The following is a 26,430-nucleotide window of genomic DNA, read 5'->3' on the forward strand; positions in this document are numbered from 1 at the left end:
AGGTATTCTTTCCCGTTTCACAGACAATGACTTGGAAGCTTACAGTAATTTTAAAGGGCTGATGTTACAAACCTAACTCCTCATTGCCTACAAGTGGCAGGGCTGGGACAAAAGTCCAGGAATGTTGGCACTCAGCATTGTGGTCTTTCTTAGGTATGATTTTAGGGCTGTATGTGAGAAATAGAAGCAAGAAAAAAAGCCCGTGAAAAGATGCTCAACATCACTAGTCATTGCGAAAATGCAAATGAAACCACAACAAGATAGCATTTCACACCCACTAGAATGGCTATAATAAAATAGATAGCCAAATGTGGGCAACGATATGGGGAAAAAACAACCCTCAAACGTTGCTGGTGGAAATGTAAAATAGCACATGCATTTTGGAAAATAGTTCGGTAGCTTCTTAAGAAGTTAAACATAAGTTTACCAAAAGACCCAGAAATTTCATTCCTAGGTATTGATCTACTCAAGAGAAATGAAAACATATCCACACATAGACTTGCACACAAATGTCCTTAGCAGCATTATTCATAATTACCAAAAATTGAAAATAACCTAAATGTCCAGCTAGTGAATAGACAGACAAAATGGTAGAGCCCTACAATGGAATACCATGAAACAATGAAAAGAAACAAACTAGGATACATAGCACAATGTGGATGAACTTCAAAAACATTGTTATTATGCTCAGTGAAAGAAGCCAGACACAAGAGACCGCATCACATATTGCATGATTCCATTTCTAAGGAATGTCCAAAAGAAACTACAGAAACCAGAAGTAGATTATTGGTTGCTGGAAATGGACGCAGTAGAGAGAACGCAATTAACAATAAATGTGCACGAGGGATCTTTTGAGGGTGGTGAAAATGCTCTAAAAATGATCTACGCAATGGTTGTGCCCCTTGATCAATTTACAAAAAACATCATTGAACACTTAGAAGGGATGAATTATATAGTATGCAAAATATGCCTCAATGAAGTTAGTCTTTAAAATAGAGGAAAGAGACAAACATTTAATAAGCACCTACTACCGTGTTTCCCCAAAAATAAGACCTAACCAGACCATCAGTTCTAATGCGTCTTTTGGAGCAAAAATTAATATAAGACCCGGTCTTATTTTACTATATGACCAGGTATAATATAATATATAATATAATAAATATAATATAATATAATATAATATAATATAATATAATATAATATAATATAATATAAAACACTGGGTCTTACATCAATTTTTGCTCCAAAAGTCACATTAGAGCTAATGGTCTGGCGAGGTCTTATTTTCGGGGAAACACTGTAGGTATATTGCAGCATTGCTTGTGACAGCAAAAGATTAGAAGTAACCTAAATGTCCATCAATTGGACTCTAGTTACAGTACATCTATACAATGAAACTTTTTTTTGGGGGGTTGTAACCACATTTTTTTAAATTAAAGTTTATTGGGGTGATAATTGTTAGTAAAGTTACATGGGTTTCAGGTGCACAATTCTGTAATACATCATCTATATATCACATTGTGTGTTCACCACCCAGAGTCAGTTCTCTTTCCATCACCATATATTTGACCCTTTTTACCCTCATCTACCACCGCACCTCCCTTACCCTCTGGTAACCACTAAACTATTGTTTGTGTCTATGAGTTTTTGTTTCTTCATTCGTTTGTCTTGTTCTTTTGTTGTTTTCAGTGTTATATCCCACATATCAGTGAAATCATATGGTTCTCAACTTTTTCTGTCTGACTTATTTTGCTTAGCATAATAATCTCAAGATCCATCCATGTTGCTGCAAATGACACTATTTCATCTTTTCTTATGGCAGAATAGTACTCCATTGTGCATATATACCACAACTTCTTTAAACAATCATCCATCGAAGGACACTGGTTGTTTCCATGTCTTGGCCACCATAAATAAAGCTGCAATGAACATCGGAGCACATATATCTTTACGGATAAATGTTTTCAGATTTTTTGGGTAGATACACAGGAGAGGGATTGCTGGGTGATGTGGTAATTCTATTATTAATTTTTTTGAGGAACCTCCACACTGCTTTCCATAGCAGCTGCACCAATCTGCATTCCCACCAAGAGTGTATGAGGGTTCCTTTTTCCAGTGGAATTTTTTTTTTTTTTACTTTTAATAGCAACGGGCATTAAAAAAGAATAAGGCAGTTTCTGTATGCATTGATATGGAATAATCTCCAAGATACAACATTGTTAGTGAAATAAGCAAAGTATAGAAGAGAGTATAGAGTAAGCTATCACTTGTATGAACAGAAAAGAAATATTCTAATATGATTATTCATATTCATAACGATTTTAAAACCACACTAGAAACTGGTAACCTGATTGCTCCCAGGCCCAAGTGTCTTAGGAAAGCTGGGGATGCAAAGTTGAGGACAGTGATTGTCTCTGCATAGCCTTTGGGACATTTTTAATTTATAAATGTTACCCAATAAACAAATGCAATTTAACTTTTAAATATTAATAGTAAGCAACTCCCTGTGCCCAGCAGTATGCCTGACACATAGATACTGGGAACTCTTAACACTGAGCTGTAGCTGCTACTCTGCTCTCGGGATTTGTGAACTTTTTCTTTTTAATGTGGAAAAGGGCGTCTTGCATTGATATTCCCTTCCCCGGCTACTTAAAATTGGTGGCAGTTTCCAACTTTTTAAGGGAGGGTTAAAAAAATAGCTCAAGTTTAAATGAAACAGGGTGAGGGAATTTCGCACGTCCTCTGATTTTACAATTGAAAAATGCCCCTGAAACACAGGAAAGGGAAGGGACTTTTCCAAGGTCACACGGCTGGTTAGTAGCAGAGTCCATGATTCTTTTTTTTCGTTTTTTTCAGTGTCCATGATTCTTTTCATATATATATATATATATATATATATATATATATATATATATATATATATAATTTTTTTTTAATTTATTGGGGTAGTGTCCATGACTCTTGATTCTGATTTTCAACTTATTGTGTCGACAGGACACATTCCTTTGCCTATTTCATCCTTGTCCTCTCTCGGGGTAAAGACGGGAAAGAGAGGAAAGACCATGATGCTATAAACCAACAGAGTGTGACAGTGTTGTTAATGAGCCCAACTTCTGTGAATTAATTGGTGAAATCCCTGTGTATGAGGTTGAACATAGTGGGCTGATAGCTGTGTCCAATCCAGGTCTGCATCACCAGGCTCGTCACCAACCCTGTCTTGGGCTCCTCCTCCTCTCTCCTCCACATTCTCCCAGGCTCTCTGTGTTTTCATACTCCCTTCCCCTGGTGACAAAACTGGAAGCCAAATATTTGGACAATGTTTATTTTCAATTGCACCAAGAGATGTGGAGTTTCCCTGTGGAATTTCAGGCATCAGCCACTTTAGGGGAGGACCTGGGAAAAGTTCTGTCCCACTCCCTGCCCTGCAGGGGCAGAATAAGCCCACCGCTGGTGTAAGAACTGAGCCTGGATTCATTATGCTGAGCAAACCACCTCTCAGTAAGCCTGCTTAAAGAAAGTCAGCTATGGGGGACCAGGGAGATAGTTCTGTAAGAGTTTTCAGTCTGACCACCTTCTACCATCATCTTCCAACCCAGCCAGCCAGAGGGTCTCAGGCGAGAATTTTTACTTTTGCCTCCACTTGCCCTGTTTTCTGAATAATTTTTTTTATTGTTCTTTAATTTTCTTTTAGTAAAGTGTGCTTTAGAGATAAGGAGCACCACACCCAATAATAAGCACCTGGGAGGGTAGGGGGGCATACTGCATCCAAGGGATTGGACCATTCAAAGACAGGACTATTCTGTGGGAGAATATTTTAACTTGCCTGGGCAGGAGTTTAAAGCAATCCCATCCTAATTCTTTAAAGTATGAAGTTACCCATGGCTAACCTTATGACTCAGGAAAGAGATGGTATGAATATAGAGGCCTTTCTCCAAAATATCCCAAAACTCCTGAAGTGACCATTTTGCATGTCCTCCTAACGCCATTCCACACCTCTCCTGTGGTTCAACAACCCTAGTGCTGGGTGGACTAGACCTTGCCCTTCCTGCTTTGTGGGAGCTGAGTGGTCTAAAGGATCAAGTACTCCTTGGTGACTGGTTTATTAACCCAAATCTAAGCCATTATTAACCCAAATCTAAGTCAATCAGCTCATGGTTCTCTCCAGACACTAGGTCAAGGGTGATCCAATCAGTGCAAAGCTTATATCTTTCACCTAAACCCAAAAAAGAAAGCATGTGGATCCAAGGGGAGGCTGCTAACCATTTGAGACTGTGAGAAAACGAACCTGAAGTTGAAACCAAAGCACCGAGAAGAGTAGAGTCTCTAGAAGTGAAAAGAATTGGAGCCAGGAGTCCTGACCAAACTCCTGGACTTTTCCATTGTGGGAGCAATAAATTCCTGCTACTGTTTACACTAGTTTGAGCTGATTTTTTATCGTTACTTCTAGAAAGCATACTATAGCATTCATACCTTCTCCTCCCTGGCCCATGGAGCCTGAAAGTCCTACCATTGGCCCTCCATTCCAGATCTCTATGTCGGACATGCCTTCACCAAGCTATAGACAGAAATAAAGGATTTACGATTAGATGGCTTCATCAAAGACTGCTTCTCCAAGAAAGTTCTGGCTACAACTGTAGCAAGCTTAGCCTAAGCAAACGAATTTCTGATTTCGATTCACATCCTGTCTTTTTCTGCCCTTTATGTTTTGTTTTGTTGTTGTTTCCTTTATAGAGAAAGACCAACTTACATCTCTATGTGTTCAAATCGCACCAGTTTTCAAACCCCAGCTCAAGTGCTAGTTTGCCCTTCTCACCTCCCCTGATAGCCTCAGCTGGAGAAACAGCCCCCTCCCAAATGACTGACTGTGTACCTCAGTGTGCCCTCCCCACACTCAGTATTCCCCACAGACATGCACTGCTGTAAGCTGTTTGCCCGCAGGACACCGGATGGGTTTATCTTTTGTCCTCTCCACAGCTCTAGCATATTATGGCTGGGCCTTCTGCATCTTTGAGAAGTAGGCAAGTTTAGTGATTGGAAAGAACAAGCACAATACGTTTTCTTCAGGAATTACAGGCCGAAGAAAGGGCTAAAGCAGTGGTTCTCAGGAGTGTGGTCCCTGGACCACAGAATCAGCATCACCTGGGAACTTGTCAGAAATGCAAATTCTTGGGACTTTCAGAATCAGAAACTCTGTGGGAGGGTGGGACCCAGTCACCTACCTATGTTTTAACAAGCTCTCTAGATTCTGTTGCACTTTACAGTTTGAGAACCACTGGACTAGAGGAAGGTCTTAAACTACCGACTGAGGAGGGAATGCATCTGGTTTTCTAAGAGCAGGAAGGAAGACCAAGTGAAGATCAAGGTGAGTTGTGTGACCCTGGACGTGCTGGTAGCAGCCACGAAGGAGATGGCTTTGGGAGGGGTAGGGTGCTATGTACTCAGAAGGGAATTATTCACCACTATTGTCTCCTCAACCTGTGTCTGTCTTTTTGATCTCATGTCCAAAGTGTCCAAGTCATTTGGGGCCATCCCAGGTGGGTGTGCATTGGCCAAAACCTCAATGAGGGCTCCAAACATTTTTAAATGTTTCAATTTTTCCAACCCTGAGATGACATGATCACTTTCTCCCAAGTGTCTTTACATTTCTGAATTTCCAGGTTACCTTTTTTTGGCAGAATTAAACCCAGAATAACAGGATTCCTTATGAACCCATCATTAACTCAAGCAAAGAATTTATCAAGATGCTCTGACGTGCCTGGGCAAAAGCTGTGGGGCATCGCGGTAAAGACAACAAGGGCGATCAATAATAAAGACGCTCATCAGATTCTTCAGAGCCGTCGCATGAGGCGAGCTCGGGATTCTTGTCTGCTCCATCCCTCTGTGGCTGACTCGCCCTCACCCCAGAGCAAGGGAGCACAATGACCTTGAACTTCCAGCCACCACTCCTGAGATGACACTCAGCTACTGTCTCTGCTCAGCCGCCCAGTGGCGAGTCCACTTCAGAGCATTCTCACTCCACTCACTCAGTGCCTGTGTCTACGCAGGAAGGGAATCAATGCAAAGCTCAACGCTAATCTTTGAGGAAAGGCTGGGCTTGTGCCTTAGTTTTCATAGTAATCACAGACATCATCTTGTATGCAGAAATTCACCCTCACCTTCCATTCCTATGGATCCATGAAAACTCATATTTAAATATAGTACTGATATGTACTACTAAAAATACTAAAAAGCATTACCAAGCAATGTTAATAAATCTCGACCTCTCTTTTTGCATAATAAATACATCATCAACCACTTTCAGACAAAAATAGTTTTTCTTATGTATTGTAGATGCATTCTAAAATATATTATTTAAAATTTTTTTCCTCTCAAACACATTGTTTTCAAGTACAGTATTTTCCTCAAAAAATCTAATTCTCTATGTTATTTTTGTTTCATCATTGCACTGATGTCAAAAATGTGTACTTTCTATTACTTTATAGTTTATATTATGAAAGCATTCTGAAATTTTAGGGGTGGGGGGGAGAGAGAGAGATTTTTACTTAGCTATAGCCAAGGGGAAGAACTAGCCTAGTGGAGAAGCTACGATGTGACAGATACTTTAGGGGTGTTTACTCATCGAATCCCCCATCAACCCTGTCAGAGTTGATGTTATCTTCCTTTTACAGATGAAAACACTGGACTTCAGACAAGCTGAGAAATTGTGCTAGAGTCACTGCCTCTCCCCATTTCCACCCAGAGTAGGACATTCGATCGCATCCTCCCTGCATAGGCTGATATCTACACGTAAGTGCACTCTCAAAAATGAATTAAATGGGGGTTGGGCGGATCTTTGCAAGTGATGAAAATAGGAACTTGACCATACCTAAAAATCTTCCCCAAACTGTGATTGGATGTTTTGCAAAAATGTCAAAAAGGCAATGTAATTTGGGAGCTGAAATACCGGGGTTACCAAAAAAAAAAAAATGTATACAAGTAGATATTTTGGTCAACGTTGCTCAAGCAGTAGTTCGCCGTAATCAGAAGTATCTGGACGCTGATGGGAACCACTTTGAGCACCTCTTGTAATTGCAGAAATTAAACTTGACTTTATATTCATCTTTCGTTATCGGTATATATTGAGTATTACAGTTTTAATAGTTTTCCCTTCTTAAAATGTGTATACATTTTTTTGGCACCCTCTGTACAATTAGTTTGTTTTAAATCCAGATCTCCAAGATCTGAACATGTTTTTTTAACTGTTAGTGCCTTTGAATACAGGATTTGTCAATTTGTTGATTCAGAAGCTAGCCTACAACATTCTGGGTTTCAGTTCAGAAGCCTCATAGCAAAGAATCTCATTCAATTTACCCTTAGTTGGTATACTATTATAAAACATCTCCTCCCACTCCTGGTTAATTAATCTTCAAAAATGAAGGCAATCCTAACTTAAGGAAAAGGTTGTGGAAAGGAAATAATTACAGCAGAAGCAGCTTTAAATGCTGTTCTTGCTTTTATCTATTTTTAAATGATTGCCAGATGTCTGTAACTGATACCCTTAATAAGTGGTTTTAAAGTTTGGATGTGTTCATCAAAATGTAACATGGCAGTGGTGCCATTTTATTAATGGCGTTTTTGGGGTAGACTCTTTGCCTTAAATTTTTTAAAAATCTGTGTAACAACTAGAGTACAACATCATGCCTCTATAGTTAACAATACCGTATTGTACACTTAAAAAATTTATTACGAGGATATATCTCATGTTAAGTGTTCTTACCACAATTTAAAAAAAAAAAAAAAGGACAGAAGATCTATTTTAATGACTTGATGAGTGTTGGCAGCAGCCATTTTGAAATGCCTGCTAGCTTTTTAGCAACTTGCATTCCTGCTGTCAGACAAGTTACTGCTGTGTCCACTCAGAAAGTGAGGGTTTTCAATCATCCAGATAATCCAAGTAAAAGGAATAATTTTTGACTAAAATACTACACTATTTCAGACAAAAGTATCTGAGGCCTGAGTTACCTGAATAGTTACCTCAAGTTTTCAAGTGACTTTGCAAAGCCTGTACAAATCACTCCTTTGAATCATCCTATATGTTTGTTTTTTCTCATTGTTGAGATAGTCATGATGCGAAAGAATCTCTTACAATTATTGTCAAGCCAAAGTAAGCAGACATAAAAGAAAAAATTTTTCCAAGAGGGTCAAAATGCACCTATACTGAAAATGAGGATTTGGCCACTTTAAAACCCTATACACCCAAATGTACCACATACCCCCTCCTTTCCTTCTGCTCAGTTTCGTAAGAAAACAATCTGCTTTGCTCCCTTCTGTAGACAATGTAAACAACTACATATTTAAAGCACAGCTATTCCTTATTTAAAAACCAAAGTCTAAATACTTACTTTTCGGTACTTTTTGTCCCAGAGACGTGCTAGGAGAGCTGGCTCGGCTGTGGGCTCCCCAGGCTGTGTGTGAAGCATTGACTGGGTGCCCCTGATCCCGGGGCTGGGGATTCAGAGAAGCTACAGGGCTCAGGGTCTTTTCCACGAAGGAGTCAAAACACACTTGGGTCTGTTTCCAGAAAAGCTCCTATCTTCCTAAGAGGGAAAATTCCGTGCCCAGGGAAGTTCTGGAAGAAGAGCATTTTTCCCTGCCCTTGGATGAACTAGGTCATTGCTGAAGCTGGAGAATATTTTTTAGCATCACAGTGATGAAACTTGAGGGCTGTTCCTGCAGTAGGTGCGACACTTGTTGACGCTGGCACAGGGGCCTGGTGAAATGCAGCCCCAGTGAGCTGATGAAACCCAGACAAGCTGTCACTGATGTCTCGGGAGACCAAGCAGCATTTCGCAAAGTCCCTGCAGGACCTCAGGTTTAGTTGCTCGCTCTAGAAAAGTCTTGCTGCCTGGTAAGGTGATTAAGGCTGGGATAACACCAACAGTTCTTCTACCAAGGGTATCAGCATCTGAAGTACGCATAGGAAACCCATGGAGGGCGTGGAAGGGAGGCGAAAAGAATCACACGTATGTTGTTTGTTTAGAACTGGTATTACACAGTCGTTCTCTGAAGTTCTCTGAGAAAGCAGAAGCCACAGCAAGGCAGGATCCACCCTCCTCTCCACTCCTCCTCCAGCAGTCATTCTGTTCTCTCCCTCCCCACACACATGCTCTCTCTCCCTCTGGTGACTACAGTAATAAGAAGAGAATAGAAAGAGAAGAAACCTACAGAAGTAATACCATGGACCCGTGTGCCTTCAGACTCTTGGGAATTGTTCCTGTTGACAAAGTAGATTTTGTAGTGTGGGCATTTCTTTTCTTGAATTTTGTTGAAGTTATCATTCTGTAATGACTTTGCCTCTCTACGAAAGTATTGTAATGTACCACACCTGGAAACTGACAGCTTAGAAAGAAGCTTCTTATGAAACTGACGGAGGAGGCTAAATTTAGCAGCCCTGAGTGGGTGACATTGAAAGGGACATAACTAAATAGTCCCTCTGTCCTGAGCACTACAGCCCTCAAAAGCACGTTGTTTTTTACACAGCACAGTGAGTGCATCACAAGGCCTTCCTTGATAGAATGAAAATTTTCACAAGACAAAAAAAAAAATCATCTAAACTTATTTAATATCAAGAACTGTGCGGCTGGTGTGTGCTTTTTTTCAGTTTTATCTTCATCTGAGAAGAAAGATATTGAAAGTTGAGAGACTCTAAAAGAATGACGGTCTCTTTGGGAACACAGCCGTGAAATGCAACAGAATGCAGAAATTACCAAACCTTGGTGACCGTGGCTATCAGTTGGTGTTATTATAGCTGGATCCTTTTCAGAGGGTCTTTCCAGATAAGAGGTGCTAACTTGAAGATGAGAGTGAAGAGAGGAAGAAGGTGACGTGATAAAAAATAAACAAACGGTATCGCACAGCAGCAGGATAGGGCAAAGCCAAAAGGAAACCAACATCCCCAATGCAGTAAGTAAATGAAATGTGGTCTTGAAAGACGAGTTGCCTGGGAGTTCCTAAATGGAAAAGTTGACATTCATTATGGAACTTAATTTCGTTCCTCGCAAACAATTTGAAAGATGAACTCCGTCAACTCCTAGCGTTCGTCTCCTAGTAAAATAAAGTTAAGGAGCAGAGGACTGTATATATATATGAAGAAACCTCTTAAGAAACTCACGGAGATGGCTAAAATTAGCAGCTCTGAGTGGGTGACTTTGAAAGGGACGTAACTGTAAATATTCACTCTGTCCTGAGCACTACAGCCCTCAAAGCACATTGTTTTCACACAGCACAGTGCATGTATCAACCAGACCTTCCTTAATGGAATGAAAATTTTCACAGGACAAAAAAATCATCTAAACTTATTAAATATCAAGAAGTGTGTGGTTGGTGTGTTCTGTAGATATGGATTTCCCTGTATTTCTCATTAGCCTGCAGCCATAGAACTTTTGTTTTAATCTTAGGTTTGGGGAAGTAAACCTGGGAGAAAATCAGAAACAGAGATCTTTGGATTTAACTCAATTAGAACAGGACACTGTTCTGAATTTTCCTTGATTATTCAAAGGGGAGGATAGAAGGAGGTAGAAGAAGGGAAGTTGGAGAGAAAAAGGAGGGCATATATTTGGGTCCCTCTAATAGCACTAAAAAATGTATGAGTTTGTGATTAAAAGTAAAGACCTAAAAAATGTTTAGGTTTTTCTCAGTAAATAGTATGAAATATAAGAAAATAGGTTTAAGCAATCTCTTTTTCTGAAGCTATGGGAAAAGGAAAAAAAAAAGAAAGAAACTTCATGGTGAAGAGATTTTCCTCTAAGACGCAGAATTGAAAATGTATGTTTGTATCAGATGTTTTGTGATTGCTTCTCTGAAAGGCCGTTTGGGCTTTGTTGTTCTCTTGAATGAATGGGTACCACTCGATTCACAGGCCACTCTAGGCTTACAGAGGACTGGCATCCAGTCAGTTCCCCACTAATCTGAATATTTAAAGAAAATTCATTAGGCTCTTAAGCTGCTCTTTGGTCCCATAACTTGGGCTTGGATGGGTACGTGAGGGGTTTATCCGTTCATTTTATACCTCCTGGCACAGAAGGTCCTCGAACATTCTTCTCTAATGGTACGAGTGATGAATGCCCGTTCCCGGGTAGAGCACATTCTTGGCTGCAGCTTGGTACCAATCACATGTCAGGTCAGATCAGATTTTCTGCCAGTGTCTTTGGGCCAAGCTGGAACCAAGCAGGTCACTCCTGCTGCAGGGAACAGTCAGCGTTGGGGGGTCCCCCCCAAGACTGAGAGCATAACTCGCTCTCCATCTCAACAATCCATCTTCATCCAGGTTCTTGTATTTTTTGCACTCTGTGTGGTACTTCACTCTGTGGACGTGATCTGAATCAGGCATTTGCAACCTTCATTCAGTTCCCTGTATTTTAAAAGGCTGGCAGTCACTCAAGTAGGTCAACTCAAAAGGCAATTTTCCCCTCTTTCGCACAGTTGTGAAAGAAATATTAATGTGAATAAGGCTCTGTTCTTTCATGGTGGTTTTCATCCCAGGTAACAGATGTCTATAAATTTCTTCGTGAGAACATGACATTTTTAAATATTTGCAAAATAATCATTTAAAAAATACAATTGTATCAGAATTCACGTATCTGAGAGGGAACTTTTCCAAACATATGAACGTTGTTTAGAATTTGGATTTCATTTCCCCCCAGAGTATCAAAACTATAAATGCTATTTAGGTTCACAGAACACCTTACAGAAGTATTTAATCTCTCATGTTACTGAAGTGCTGTATTTCAGCTACTTAAAACTACAAGTATAAAAACCAGGTTAAAACTCAAGTTAACTACATAGGACAGTCTAAGTACCTGGAAAAAGAATCCAAACTTTCATGTGGTAAAATTCTGGCACAGTTTATTCCAGTCCCTCAGTTTCATTTTAAAAACAGCCACAAAAAAGTATTACTAATCTCAGAACAGAACAGAAGCAAAATTCCAATTTTCACAAATGTGTATGTTGAGCCTTACACCCAATTTCACAACTATAAGTCAAATTAACTATTTGAACAATGTATGGAAATTTACATTTTTAAAAAATATTTGCATATGTTACGTATAGTCGGTATTTTATAAAAGTTTCCTTTTTAAGGATTTTCTTCTGATTATAAAAGCAATGCATGCTTATTACTGAAAATTTCATACTAATTACTGAAAGTGTTTAATATTTTTATTTCAAATCTCCCCCCATCCACAGATACCCACTATTTCGGTGTATTTCCTTCTCCTTCTATTTCCCCTTTGTGCATGTTCATACATAACAGTTTTCTTTTCCATCCTTTTTCTTTTTCCCACTTAACAATTATAATAGAATTCCACTTCTCAATTATAATAGAATTCTTGAGGAAAGCCTACATATTATTCTATCACTGGAACGTGTTATACTTTATGTAGCCAGGGTTATAATAGATATTTAGATCGCTTATATATTTTATTTTTATAAATGATGTGAAACACTCTTACAAATAAATCTCTGGGCACATGGATCTTATCTAAGGACAGGATGTTCAAAGTGACATTAGTGTGTCAAAGGTTAGGAATATTTTAAGGCTTTGAAATATATTGCCAAACAAAACTCTAGCAGTTGTACTGCCTAATGTTTCCACCAGCAGGTAAGAGCCCGCCCACCTCACTGAGAGAGGATCTTGGCACCAAACGCTATCCCTGAAAATGTTTTTGCCAACCTGACAAGCAAAATTGGTATTTTAATGTACATCTCTTAGATTATTAGTGGTCTTAAATATTATTTTATAAGTTCATTGGCCCTTTTTTTTAATGAATTGTCTTTTCGATTTTTTTGATCAACTTTGTTATTTGAGTGTTTTCCTTTTGCACATGTAAAAGCACTTCATATATAATTTGCTGCAAACAGGTTCAGTCTTCCAGTTTGTGGTTTGCCCTTTTATTTGTGAAGTCTTAAAATACAGAAGTTACACATTTTTATTTAATAAAGACTCTCTCAGTGGGAGGGGGTGTGTTTAATAGGTACAGAGTTTCAGTTTTGCAAGATGAAAACGTTCTGGAAATCTGTTCACAACAATGTATACATATAACCCTACTATACTACACAGTTAAGAAGAGTTAACATGGCACATTTTATGTTATTTTTTTACCACAATTTTTTAAAAACCATCTTTCTCTTTTGTTTTTTTTTCCTTTGTGTATAAAGCCCTCGTCCCTCCATGTACTTATCCACCACCCCATGTTACTACAGGGCAGAGCGGAGACTAAAGTTGGGTTTAAATCAAGCTCTTTTCCCTCTTTTTCATGTCACTTGGTCTGTGCAAACATGCTTGATCAGTTTATGCCTTTTTCCTTCTGAGAACCCAGATATCTAAGGTTCTCAGTTTCCTTGCTGCTTTAGGGGCTTCCGCTCTTTGCAATTAAGAGATTGATACAGGTATAACAGTTAGGATTTTGGTTTGAAGACTCTAGACTTTCCCCCCATTAAAAATAGAATGAAAGTCTTAGGACTTTCAGCTATGAGTGAATGAGGAAGCTAGAAAGTCTTCTCCCCCCAAAACAACTATAAAGATGGACAATATAGGCAAACAGCCATTTTAATGTTCCGGAAATAAAGCAAAGGCATGCGACAATGCGAGAAGCATTTATGGTTTAAAAACCCGTCAGCAGCAGATACTAACAGTGAGTCTCTATGGCATTCTTGCCTAGAGCTGCTCCCATTCCCCCATGCAGCTCCAGCGTCACAGAGGTTCTGCCAGGCAGGCTGTGAATACTGGCCTTTGGAGCAGTGGACCACACCTCTGGCCAGCAGTGTTATCAGTGAAGTAACTCTTGGCAGCAAATTGAGTAGAAATGGCCAGCTTCTGGCCTGAGAATGGGATTGGGGTTGGAGCAAGGATCTGTCTGGCTGAGGCTGTATGCATTACAGGTAGCAGTGCAGACCAGGGAGGATTCACCTGTCCATTCACACTTTCCCAGCATGCACAGAGGAGACACGAAAGGGCCCAGCAGTAAGTAAATATCCAGGCAGACTCAAAAATGGCCATAACTTGAATGCATCCCGCTACCCACACGGAGGTTTACTGGCAGAGGATGGACGTTTTACCGGCTTAAGGCATTTGAACACAACTTCTGTCCAATCATTAATGGAACACTAGGCTATGAAGACACAGGGCTGACCCCTAGAAAGCCAAGCTTTAAAAACTTTTAAAGAAAACTGAGCAGAAATATTTGTGTCCACATACTTTGGGGGAGAGACATATTTCATAGATCTACTTCAAGCAAATTACTAAACTGAAAAACAAACAGCAACAACAAGCTGGGGAGGGGGACGACTGGAATTCAGAGGTACCACAATATGTTATCTAAAATGTCAAGTTTTCAATGAAAAATTATGAGACACGTAAATAAAAAGGACAGTGTACTCTTATGCCGAAAAAAGCAGTCAATAGAAACTGTCTGAGTGTCCCCAGTATTACCCTGATATCAAAGCCAGACAAAGACGACACAAGAAAATAAAACTAAAGACCAATATATTTTGTGAACGTAAATCCAAAAATCCTTAACAAATTGCCAAACTGAAATCATCAATATATGAAAAGGATTACACATCATGACCAAGTGGATAAACCCATGATTAAATTAAGAGGCTTTATCATCTGATGGTTTAACAGCTGAAAGTTGAGTCACGTAATACACTATTAACAGAATAAAAGACAAAACCACGTGATTATCTCGATAAAGGCAGAAGCAACTTTGACAAAATACAGCATTCATTCCTGATAGAAACTCTCAACAAACTAGGAGTAGAAGGGAATTTCCTCAACCTGATAAAGTGCATCTATGAAACAAAAAACCCACAGTGATTATTCTACTTAATGGTGAAAGGCTGAACTATTTTTTCCTTAATATTAGAGGAAAAGAGAGAACACTGACTCTTGTCAAGAGTACAGGAGGATCTAGGCAGGGCAATAACGAAAAAAGCATCAAAGCATCCAGAAGGGAAAGGAAGATGTAAAACTGTCTTCATTCGTGGATGACAGATCCCATATGTAGTAAATCCCAAGGAATCAACAAACCACTGCAACTAATTTAAAAAGATTAGCAAGGTCACAAGATATAAATCAATATACAAAAATCAATTGTATTTCTATATACTGACAACTCTTTGAAAATGAAATTAAGAGAACAATTCCATTCACAATTGCATCAATAAGAATACTTAGAAATAAATTTAAAAGAAAACTGGTATACTGAAAATGCTGAAAAGAGAAATTAAAGATGATTAAATAAATCGAGAGACATTCCATGTTTATGGGTTGGAAGACTCAATATTGTCAATGTGGTAATTCTTCTCAAATTGATCTATATCTTCAACACAACCCCCATGAAAATCCCAGCAGAGTTTTTGTAAAAATTAATAAGCTGGGGCCAGCCCAGTGGCTCAGGCGGTTAGAGCTCCATGCTCCTAACTCTGAAGGCTGCCGGTTCAATTCCCACATGGGCCAGTGGGCTCTCAACCACAAGGTTGCCAGTTCAGTTCCTCGAGTCCCGCAAGGGATGGTGGGCTGCGCCCCCTGCAACTAAGGTTGAACACGGCACCTTGAGCTGAGCTGCCACTGAGCTCCCGGATGGCTCAGTTGGTTGAAGCGCATCCTCTCAACCACAAGGTTGCCAGTTCGATTCCTCGAGTCCCACAAGGGATGGTGCGCTGTGTCCCATGCAATTAGAAACGGCAACTGGACCTGGAGCTGAGCTGCGCCCTCCACAACTAAGACTGAAAGGACAGCAACTTGAAGCTGAATGGCACCCTCCACAACTAAGATTGACACAACTAAGATTGAAAGGACAGCAACTTGACTTGGAAAAAAGTCCTGGAAGTACACACTGTTCCCCAATAAAGTCCTGTACCCCTTCCCCAATAAAAAAAAAATCTTTAAAAAAAATTAATGAGCTGATCCTAACATTTACATGAACATGCAATTGAATTAGAAGAGCCAAAACAATTTTTAAAAAGAACAACAAAATTGAAAGACTTATACTACCTGATTTTTTAACTTAATAAAAAGCCACAGTAATCAAGACAGATTTGGCACACGGTTATATGCTGCGAGTCTATATAGATGTATAAGAATTGAGAATCCAGAAGAAAACCCGTACATTTATGTCAATTTTTTATCGAGCTATGTCAATTAATTTTTTGACGAAGTTACCCAGATAATTCAACAAAGGAAAGGAAAAGAAAGGATTGTCTTTTCCGCTAATTAACAACTTTATTTGGTTATACGTACGCAAAAAAACTAATTTGACACCTCACACCGTACACAAAAATTAACTCAAAATTGATGAGAGACCTAAGCTGTAAGTGCTACAATGAAAAACTTCCAGAGGAAAACATAGGAGAAAATATGATTTCAAGTATTTTGGATATATACCCAGATATGGGATTGCTACATCACATGATAGTTTTATTTTAAATGTATTGAAGAGCCTGCATACTGTTTTCTATAGTGGCTGTACCATTTTACATTCCCACCAACAGTGTACAAGGATTCCAATTTCTCCACAACTTTACCAACACTTGTTATCTTTTGTTTTAGTGATAATAGCAACCCTAACAGGTGTGACGTGAGATCTCACGATGGTTTTGATTTGCATTTCCCCAATGATTAGTAACGTTGAGCATCTTTTCAATTACCTGTTGGCCATTTGTGTATCTTCTTTGCAGAAATAAGGACTTTTTAAGTCCTTTGCCTGTTTTTTAATCAGCTTATTTGTTTTTTTGCTATTGAGTTTTAGGAGTTCCTTATGTAGTTTGGAAGTTAACCTCTTGTCATGTATATGATTTGCAAATATTCCCTCCGTTCAGTAGGTTGCCTGCCCTTTCACTCTTGTTTGCTTTGCTGTACAGAGCTTTTTTTCAGTTTCATGTAGTCTCCCTTGTGTAGTTTTGTTGCCTGTGCTTTTGGTGTCACATCCAAGAAATTATTGCCAAGATCAATGTCAAGAAGCTTTTCCCCTATGTCTTCTTCTAAGAGCTTTATGGTTTCAGAACTTGAGTTCAAATTTAATCCATTTGGGGTTACTTTTTGTGTATGGTGAAAGAGAAGAGTTTGCTAGGCATGTGGATTTCATTCTTTTGCACGTGATATCTAGTTTCCCTAACACTATTTAGCGAAGAGATTATCCTTTTCCATTGTGTTCTTGGTCTCTTTGTCAAAGATTAATTGACCATATATGCATGGGTTTCTTTCTGAGCTCTCTCTTCTGTTCCATGGGGCTCTTTATTCTGTTCTATGTGTCTGTTTTTATGCCAATACCATATTGTTTTTTATTAGTATAACTTTGTAATATAGTTTGAAACCAGGAAGGGTGATGCCTCCAGCTTTGTTCTTCTTTCTCAAGATTGCCTTGGCTCATTGGCATCTTTTATGGTTCCATATGAATTTTAAGATTGTTTTTTCTGTTTCTGTAAAAAAATGTCATTGGGATTTTAGTAGACATCGCATTGAATTTGTAGTCTTCTTTGGGTAGTATGGACGTTTTCAACAATATTAATTCTAATCCACGAACACAGGATGTCTTCCCATTTGTTTTGGCTTTAATTTATGTCAGTGGTGTTTTATAGTTTTCAGCATACAAGTCTTTCACCTCCTTGGTTAAGTTTATTCCTAAGTATTTTATTCTCTTTGGTGCTATTGTAAGTGAGATTGTTTTCTTAATTTCTTTTTTGAATAATTCATTGTTGGTGTATAGGAACTCAACTGATATTTGTATGTTGATTTTGTATCCTGCAACTTCACAAAATTTATTAGTTCTAACAGGTTTTGTGTGTGTGTGTGTGTGTGTGTATAGTCTTTAGGGTTTTCTACATATAAGATCATGTCATCTGCAAACAGAGATAATTTTACTTCTTCCTTTCCAATTTGGATGCCTTTTATCTGATCTTTATTCCTGAGTCACGTTAAAAAGCATGGAACCTACTAGGTAAACCGGTGACTTTGAATGATTACTTCGGATTTCAATTCCCATGTGACCTAGGGAATAAATCCTCCTGAACATGATATTCCTCGTGACAGATACCCAGAGAGCCAGGAGTCTAAGACAGAATTATCACCAGCCACCTCGTGTGACACTTGCTCCTTTGACAGTGTTATTATGCTGGTCTCTTATGCAACAAGACAGCATGAGCCCGTCCTCAGACAGCTGTGAAGGTGGCAAGGGGGCTCTGCAAAGGTCAGGAAAGAGCTCCTGAACTTTTTCACCATCTGCTGCCTGCTGGTCAGGTAGCCTTGAAGACTTTAACGCCCAAGATTCTGCATTAATAACATTAATTTTAAAAGCATAATAAAGGTTACCTGATCTTAAATCAGGGTTTTTGGCAAAATATTATGTTTCTTGTTCCTACCATTTACTTTTATAGTTTCATCATCAATTAAAAGACCAATCTATTCTACCTAACTGATAAATTAGCAGGATAAGTGTAAGTACCTTGCCTGGAGCTAAACTTCACAAAGGAGTTCCCTCTAACTCTCAGCTTTCTGAAATAGTCTACCCCCAGCTTCCCTCCTTTGTTGAACTCCAAAGTCCTGGCTAAACTCTAAGCTGTTAGATCCCTCTCTTGCTGTAAAAGACTCATGTGGCTGGGTTCTGGGCTCAATTTTGCCAGCCCAGCAAACTCCTGTCTTTGCTGCCCCCATGAGAGGGCTTGTGACTACATTCTTAGAATATGGCCTTTCTTTTTCTTTATAGTTCACACCCCTGTTTCTCATGAGTCATCCAAACCTGTCTTCCTGAGGACAAAAGCAGAACTTCATTTTCGGATGGAAAACTACTGTCCCAACCTGCAAATGTGGCTACATGTGATAGTAATAATATACCAACCAGTTGACATTTGTGTGCGTTACACAAACACTTCTCCATATTCATTTACTTTATGAGTGTTAATTCCTGAGTCCATTTTTTCTGTCCCACTCCCCCCACCCCCACCCCACAGCGATGGGACCACAGCGACAGCCTGCCAACCTCCTCTTTCTGTGTCTGTCACCATCATTACCACTTCCTAGCACCACAGCCACCACCAACAGAGGCTGCCAGCAGAAGTGAGCAGACTAATTTTCTAGAAACAGTTTTTTTGTGTTTTTGGGTTTTTTTAAGATTTTATTGGAGAATATTGGGGAACAATGTGTTTTCTCCAGGACCCATCAGCTCCAAGTCCGGTTGCCATTTTCAATCTTTAGTTGCAGGGGGCGCAGCCCACCATCCCATGCAGGAATTGAACTGGCCACCTTGTTGTTGAGAGCTCGTGCTCTAACCAACTGAGTCACCTGGCCGCCCCTCTTCTAGAAACAGTGTTGTTTTTCATATCTCCCTTGCTTATAAATCTTCTGTGATTCTCCATCATTAATGGAATAAAACTAAAATATGTCAGCCTGACATTCCTGTGATGAAAGCCAACCCAGAAGTAAATTCTGAGGGAAACGTAAGTCTTGTTTTTGGGTCACTCTGCTCTTCTGTAGGGAGGGTGCAGGCCTTGTAGTCAAGCCTTCATCCTGTCCAGGTCCCTCCCCTTATCAATTTCAGCCGTACCCTCATCTCAGTCGATTAATGATGTGTATAGACCAGAGTTAAATCTATGACAAAGTGTCAGTGGCATATGTCATTAGCACCTCAAAGGCTTCTCAAAGAGAATATATTTTATATTGGCGTGAAGCTAGACTCTCCAAGAGCTCATTCCTGGGACCGGAATACGTTGACCTATAGGTAGAAATGCTTTCACGGAACTCCGCTTCTCCCCAGTAGACACTCTGTATCCCCACCAGTCCCTTCTCTTCATTTTTCCCCAAACACTCTCTATTGATCTCACCTGCTGGATCTTTACTAACACTTGTCCTTCCAACTCCTCATGGCTCAACTTAAAGGGCACCCGCCTCCTGGCAGCTCTTCATCCAACACCCCTGTACCTCCCTTCTCTAAACGCATGTGTCCCTCATTTCTCTTAGCACTGAGTTCCCTGAATTCTTTACATCAGTGGTGGTGGTGGGAGTCTTTCAGAGAAGACTGGGCAGGAAGGCTGTGCCAAGCTGTGCTCTCTTCTTCCCTGGAAATGTGCTCTGGCCAAAAGGAGGGGATTAAGTGGCCGGAGGCAACTACATTTTGTTGCTGCCTCTGACTGCTTGGTCTCTACATTTCTCAGCCCCATTTGTAAAGTCCTGCGAGGCTTGATGCCTGTCTTTTCGTTTCTTTGTGGTTCCTGCCCAGGATGGCACAACACCAGACCAACAATCGGTCCTTCTATGGATATATGCCTTATATGGATACCTCTGTCTGGACTTATCCAAGATACAGCTTGGATTTTTTTTTTCCCCACTTCATTTCCATTTCCAGTCTAAAGGGAGCAGAGGATCCCTCTTTTCTGGAAGAACAATTGCAAGGGCCGTTCACGATTACCCAATTCAACTTCATTTTACCCATACTACAGATTCAGACAAGCAAAGATTCAGACATATTCAAAGACCCAGTGGGGATGGGCAGTGGAGAATGATTTTGCTACATTCCGAAAACCACATCATGAAAATAAATTAATTTTGGATGCTGAGTGAATCATTTGTACTGCTCATGAAAAATTATTTGTGCCACAATGTCTGATTACCCATTGTTTGACCAGCCCTTTTCACTGCAAATAAAATGTCTCCAACCCTAGAAGCACTATGGATTTTCCCATTTTAGTTTTTCCCCAAACAGTAAAGCTGAAGTACTATAACAAAACAGCACTTCGGCCCCTAGATGTGTGACCCTGGACACATTTTACCTCCCTGAGCCTCCTTTGGTAAATGAGAGTAAGTACAGCTCCTCCCTTGTGTTGACGTGAGAGTGAGTTACTTATGGAATGTTCCTAACACAGTACTTGCTCTATGGGACGTGCACAGTCATGGTTAGTAACTGGCACCATAGTAGGGGGTGGGCACACAGACTAGCAGAAGACAAAAACCTCTGTCCTCACACAGGTGTGCCCAGGTAGCCAAGGAAGTGAAGAAGAGGGGATCTCAGAGGGAAGGGGGAGAGTAGGGCAAAGGAAGCTTCCTGGCAGTGACATATGAGAGGGGTTTTGAAGGATGAATAGGAGCTTTGGGGAGGATGAGGCAGGGTCTGCAAAAGGACATCCTGACAGATGTAACAGCTTCTGCAAAGTGATGAGTGGAAGAGCTAGGCTTGTTTCAAGGAACTGCAAAAGTCGTTTGGTAGAGCTGGAATTTAGTTAGAGGGGAGTTGGCAGGGATGGCTTCACAGGCCTACAACCTGTGAGGCTGCAGAGGGCCGCTTGCTTACAAGGGCCCCATGCTCAGTCTTCTGTTCTGCGGTTGCCATCATGAAATTATTCATGTCTAAACAAGGGGCCCTGTGTTTTCATTTTGCAGGGGGCCCTGCAAATTATGGAGCCATCTCAAGAGCAGATGTAATATATACTTTGTTAAAAAAAAAACAAAAAAACAAAAAAACAAAAACGTGTAAGTGTGGGATTACGGGCAAGTTACTCATGGAAAAGGACATATAGGTATTTTTAGAAAGGGGACTCATGTAAGAATTAATATTGGTACCAGAAGAAATCTTGAGGATATCTCCCACGTTAGAATTCAGCAAGGAGTAGTTTTTGGCCTAGTTAGATGTTTTTAAACATCCATACAAATGTAGATACAATACCATATCAGACATTGGCTGATGGTGGCGGATTTCTTTTATCTTAGCTAAGAAAGTATTGTATGTTTAACTCATCTGCTTTTCTCTGAAAGTCTTTTGTGTCCCCTCTCCTGCCAGAATTAATAACTGCTTCTTGAATGCTCTCGTGATATCCTTGTAGGTGAGTCTTTCATATTTTCAAAAAAATTTCCTAGAAATTGAATTGCTAGGGCAAACAGTCCATTTTTCCTTTCAATAGATATTGTTTAATTGTCCTTCAAAGAGTTACACTAACTAACATTCTTCTTAACTATATGAGATACCAGCTTTAAAACATGCTTGCCAATACAATGTAGTATCAGACTTTTTTCCTTTGTATTTCCCCAGTTCCTTGTACTGCCCTATAATATAGGAGTCGAAACTCTGTGATTGATTATTTGTTTGATTGATTGATTGATTGATTGATTGTTAAGTACACGGGGTAGGTTACATCAGTTATCTAATTTGATCTTCACAAAAAGCCCCCCCAATGTAGGTGCTGTTATTTTCACCATTTTATAGATGAGGAAACCAAGATTAAGAAGTTTAAGGAATATATGTGAGGTCACCTGTCACCTGGGCTTGTCTGACTCCAGAGTTCATCCTCTTAATCACAATTCTACTTCTATCTGAAAACTTGCTTTTGTTTATTTACATAAGTAAGCCAGGTTTTACTATAGAAAAATTAGCAACTATAGATAAATGAAAAGGAAACATCAGTATCTTTAGATAACCCCAATTACCAGTTTGGTGTACATTCCTACAGATTTTACATATAATTATAAATATATGTGCAATTATAACTTATAATTATATATTAACTTATTTATAATTACTTATTTATCAAAATGAGATGCTCTTTCTACATATTCTGTAATCTGTATTATAATTTTTCATTTGGAATCTTTCCATTTAAATAAATATTTAGACCTAGTGCAATGGTGTGTCATTGTATAAATGTAACTTAATTCCCCCATTTACCAGCGATGATATGCATGCCGGTTTCCCTACTCCTCGATCACATTGGACATTTTCATATCTTTTCTTATCATTATCGTTGTTTTCATTATTCCTTTTAACATTTGGCAATTTGGGAATCTAAATAGGTATCATATTCTATTGTTTAATTTTGAAATCTTTTTCTTGTATAATTTTTAAAAAATTTTCTATTCCAGTTGACATACACTATTGCATTAGTTTCAGGCATATAATTTTGAAATTCTTAATGAGAAAGATTAATTATTTTTTTCCATTAGGTTTCTAGCCATATGTGTTCCTTTGTGAGTTGGCAGTTCTTATACTTTTCCATTTTTCTATTGATTTCTTATTCTTATTGATTTGGAAGAGCTTTAAATATATATATTAAAGACATTGACGCTTTTACTGTAACATACATTGCGAATCAAACACATTTTTCTCATTAAAACATAGTTCCCCATGTTCTTCATTGAATTTTCTTCTTTGAACACTGGGTTAACCACAGGAAAATTGTAAAATCAATTAAATTTTTCTCTGGCTCCCTCCCATCGCTCCTTGACACTGTCCTTCCCCTCTTCTCTTTGTAAAATTTCTGAAGAATGCCTAACTTGATTAATAATATCTCTTACAGGTTGTTGTACAGGGTTTTTATACAAAGTAGATTAATTATTAAAAGCCATTTTTTAAATGAAGTTCCTTCGCTTACTAGCTGCCTCATAAGATTGTTACAATAGAATTTTTTTGTTTGCCAACTGAATAGCTGGAGTCAGCATAATTTAATTGCATTCTGTTATTTAAACAGAGGTTAAGTATCTCTTCATATGTTCAAAAGCCATTTGAGTGGTTTTTGTCTGTGAACAGCCTGTGCATGATCTTTGCTCATCTTTCTGTTGATTATTAGTCTTTTTTTAATTGACTTGTGAGAGTACCTTATATTTAAGAATAATACCCCTTACCCTGAATATACTTACCAGTTTATCACTTGGATTTTTACTTTATGATATTTTTGCCATGAGGAAAATCTTAATTTGTATATAGACAAATTTACCAGTATTTTCTCTTAAGTCTTCTGAGATTTTACATTTTCAGAAAACCCTTCCTATTCTAAATATAAAGACATTCTCCTGAATTCTCTTTTTATATTTGTATGGTTTTATTTTTTTTTCCAACTTTATCTAAATCTTTGGTACACCTGGAGCTTGTTTTGGTGTGATGCACAAGTAAAGGAAACAATTTTTTTTTCCCACTTGTGTCAACAACTAATTATTCAAAATCAAAATTTCCCCACTGATTCAAAATGCCACCTTTATTATAATTTAAATTCTCATCTATTTTGGGTCTCTTTTATGGTTCTGCATTTGTTTCCATTGATCTGCCTAACCATGCACTGATGTAAAACCATTTTAGTACTGATGACTTTTTAAATTTATTTTGATAGGGCTGGTTTCTTCTCATTACTCTTGTTTTTCAAAAACTTCTTTGGTGTTACCTGTTTACTTTTCCATAGGAACTTTCTAATCGTGTTGTCTGGTCCCTCTCCACCAAACTCCTGTTGGTGACACGATCAGATCTGAATTTCAAAAAGATCATTCTGGCTGCTGTATAAAGAATAAGGATTCATGAGAGAGGATCAGTGAGAAATGCTGTTTCAGGAGTTTACAAGAGAGATGGGGGTAACTTGGACTAGAATGGCAGCGATAGAGATGGAAAGAAAATCGGATCGAGTAGTATGGAGGAATAAAACTTGACAGGACTTTGTGGTGAAGGTGATGTTTCAGTTTAGGAAGAGGTAGGTGGTTTCTAGTCCTGCCTGGAGCAACCCTAAGATTTAGTCCCATTCTGTAAAGGCTCCACTCTGGATCAACACAAGGATGCAGAGTTAGTATTGGAGTTGCCCTGAAAATCAGGGTCCTCCTGGGAAGACTTGGAGCTCTTCTGTAAAGAGATATCATGGTTCAGACAAGATACCCTGAAGTGAATTACCACCCCCACCATCCCTAGCATCTGATCCCCAAAAGTCTGATACTTTTGTCCCTAGTATCAGACCAAACCACCTTCTAAAGCACTTCACAGGCTGTGGGGATGTACCCATGACCTCATGGTTCTAAATGGCAATAGTGTATTCTGAGATATTCTGTCACATCACATTTGGGGCGTGGAGAGCCAACTTGTGGTTAGTGAGGGAAAAATATGATACTTCAGTTTTCCTTTCTTCAGTTCCTCAAAAAGTTCCTCAAACAGAATTACCATAAGATTCCACTCCTAAGTATATACCCAAAATAGTTAAAAATGGGAACTCAAAGAGATCCTTGTATACCAATGGTCATAGCAGCATTGTTCAAAATAGCCAAAAAGCGGAAACAGAAATGCTATACGCATGCAATGGAATATTATTCAGCCTTAAAAAGAAGGAAATTCTGACCTATGCTACAACAGGGATGAACCTAGAAAGCGTTATGCTAAGTGAAATAAGCCAGTCACAAAAGGACAAAAATTCTGTGATTCCACTTATATAAGGTAACTACAATAGGCAAATTCCTAGAAACAGAAAGAAGAAGAGTGGTTACCAGGGTCTGTGGGAAGGGGAAATGGGAAGTTACTATTTAATGGATATGTGTTTCTGTTTGGGTGATGAAAAAGTTCTGGGAATAAATAGTGGTGATGATTGCACAACATTGAGAACTTAACGTCACTGAATTGTACACTTAAAAATGGTTGAAATGGAAAATTTTATGTCATGTATATTTTACCAAATTAAAAAATGATAGATTTTTTTTTTAAGTTTTCTTTTCTTAGAATGTGTCATGAGAGAGGCACCTCCCCACACCACTGAGACAAAGCATGATCGTGCGATGTTGGTTATAAGTAGTATTAGTATCCTGTGACCTAGGTATTACTAAGTAGGCAATATACTCTCTCACCCAAAACAATGCAAAATATTTTGGGAAACAAACTATATAACCTGCATCTCCGGAAATCCCCTCCCAAGTAGCTAACCACAAAGGGAGGAAGCATATCAAGGTGAAACCAAAAGTTTACAGTCAAAACTTAGAGTTCATATTATTTCACTCTGTACTAATGAGCGCAAGTGCAGATGTGCACATTTGGCACATTTGATACGATTGGGGCATTTAAGTTTTCTTTGCCTTAGTCTTTCTTTATTCCATATTTTAGGGACATTCTTCTTCCCGAATGTCTTTTAAAGAAAATAGGTCTAAAGCATTTGATTAAACAGAAGCTATTTAAAACTCACTTGATAAATCACCTGAATATTAAGTCGCCAGAACTAGGCAGTATCCTTTGAAGAGCTCTGATGACAGCTGGGATTGAAACTGAGTTACTGTTGGTCAAACTCATGTTACAAATGACTGCTGAGCTAGAGATGCTCAAGTTGACAACATTACGTCCATGCAAAAAAATTTTTTGTATGTTCCAGAGGACACCCTTAGTGGAATCTGTCATAAAATGTAAGAACATCTAAATGAACAAACATTCCAGAGTGAACAGCAACATGGTATCCAGAACAAGGAAAGCATAATTGATTATTATTTGCAAATAAGTGGATTTAAATTATAGTGATAAAATTATTTGGCAAAATTCCACACAAAAGTGAATTTTTCTAAACACATAGTCATCATGAGATTAAAGAGCGTGCAAAGGTTCAGGTGTTGGCTCAATGATAAGAAGGAATAAAGAGAACTGCTTCTCAAGGGAGGGAGGTAATAGTCCTTCCAAGTCATTGCTATAT

General features: G+C 38.9%; 1 protein-coding gene across 2 annotated transcripts in view; it reads right to left on the minus strand.

The window, feature by feature from the left end:
* The window catches only part of ALPK2 (alpha kinase 2), a 138,211-nt gene that overhangs the window by 100,277 nt on the left and 11,504 nt on the right, over positions 1 to 26,430 (minus strand). The window contains exons 1-2 of one of the 2 annotated variants that reach the window (XM_033087438.1): positions 8,382 to 8,998; positions 4,471 to 4,555 (exon numbers count right to left, since the gene is read on the minus strand). The exons of the other annotated variant lie outside the window; for it this stretch is intronic. The gene's annotated coding sequence lies outside the window, so the exon portion shown is untranslated. Of the gene's footprint in view, positions 1 to 4,470; positions 4,556 to 8,381; positions 8,999 to 26,430 lie in introns of those variants that run through there. 2 annotated transcript variants of the gene reach the window in all.

The sequence above is a fragment of the Rhinolophus ferrumequinum genome, chromosome 19 (assembly GCF_004115265.2).
Source record: "Rhinolophus ferrumequinum isolate MPI-CBG mRhiFer1 chromosome 19, mRhiFer1_v1.p, whole genome shotgun sequence".
In the NCBI taxonomy this organism is placed as follows: domain Eukaryota; kingdom Metazoa; phylum Chordata; class Mammalia; order Chiroptera; family Rhinolophidae; genus Rhinolophus; species Rhinolophus ferrumequinum.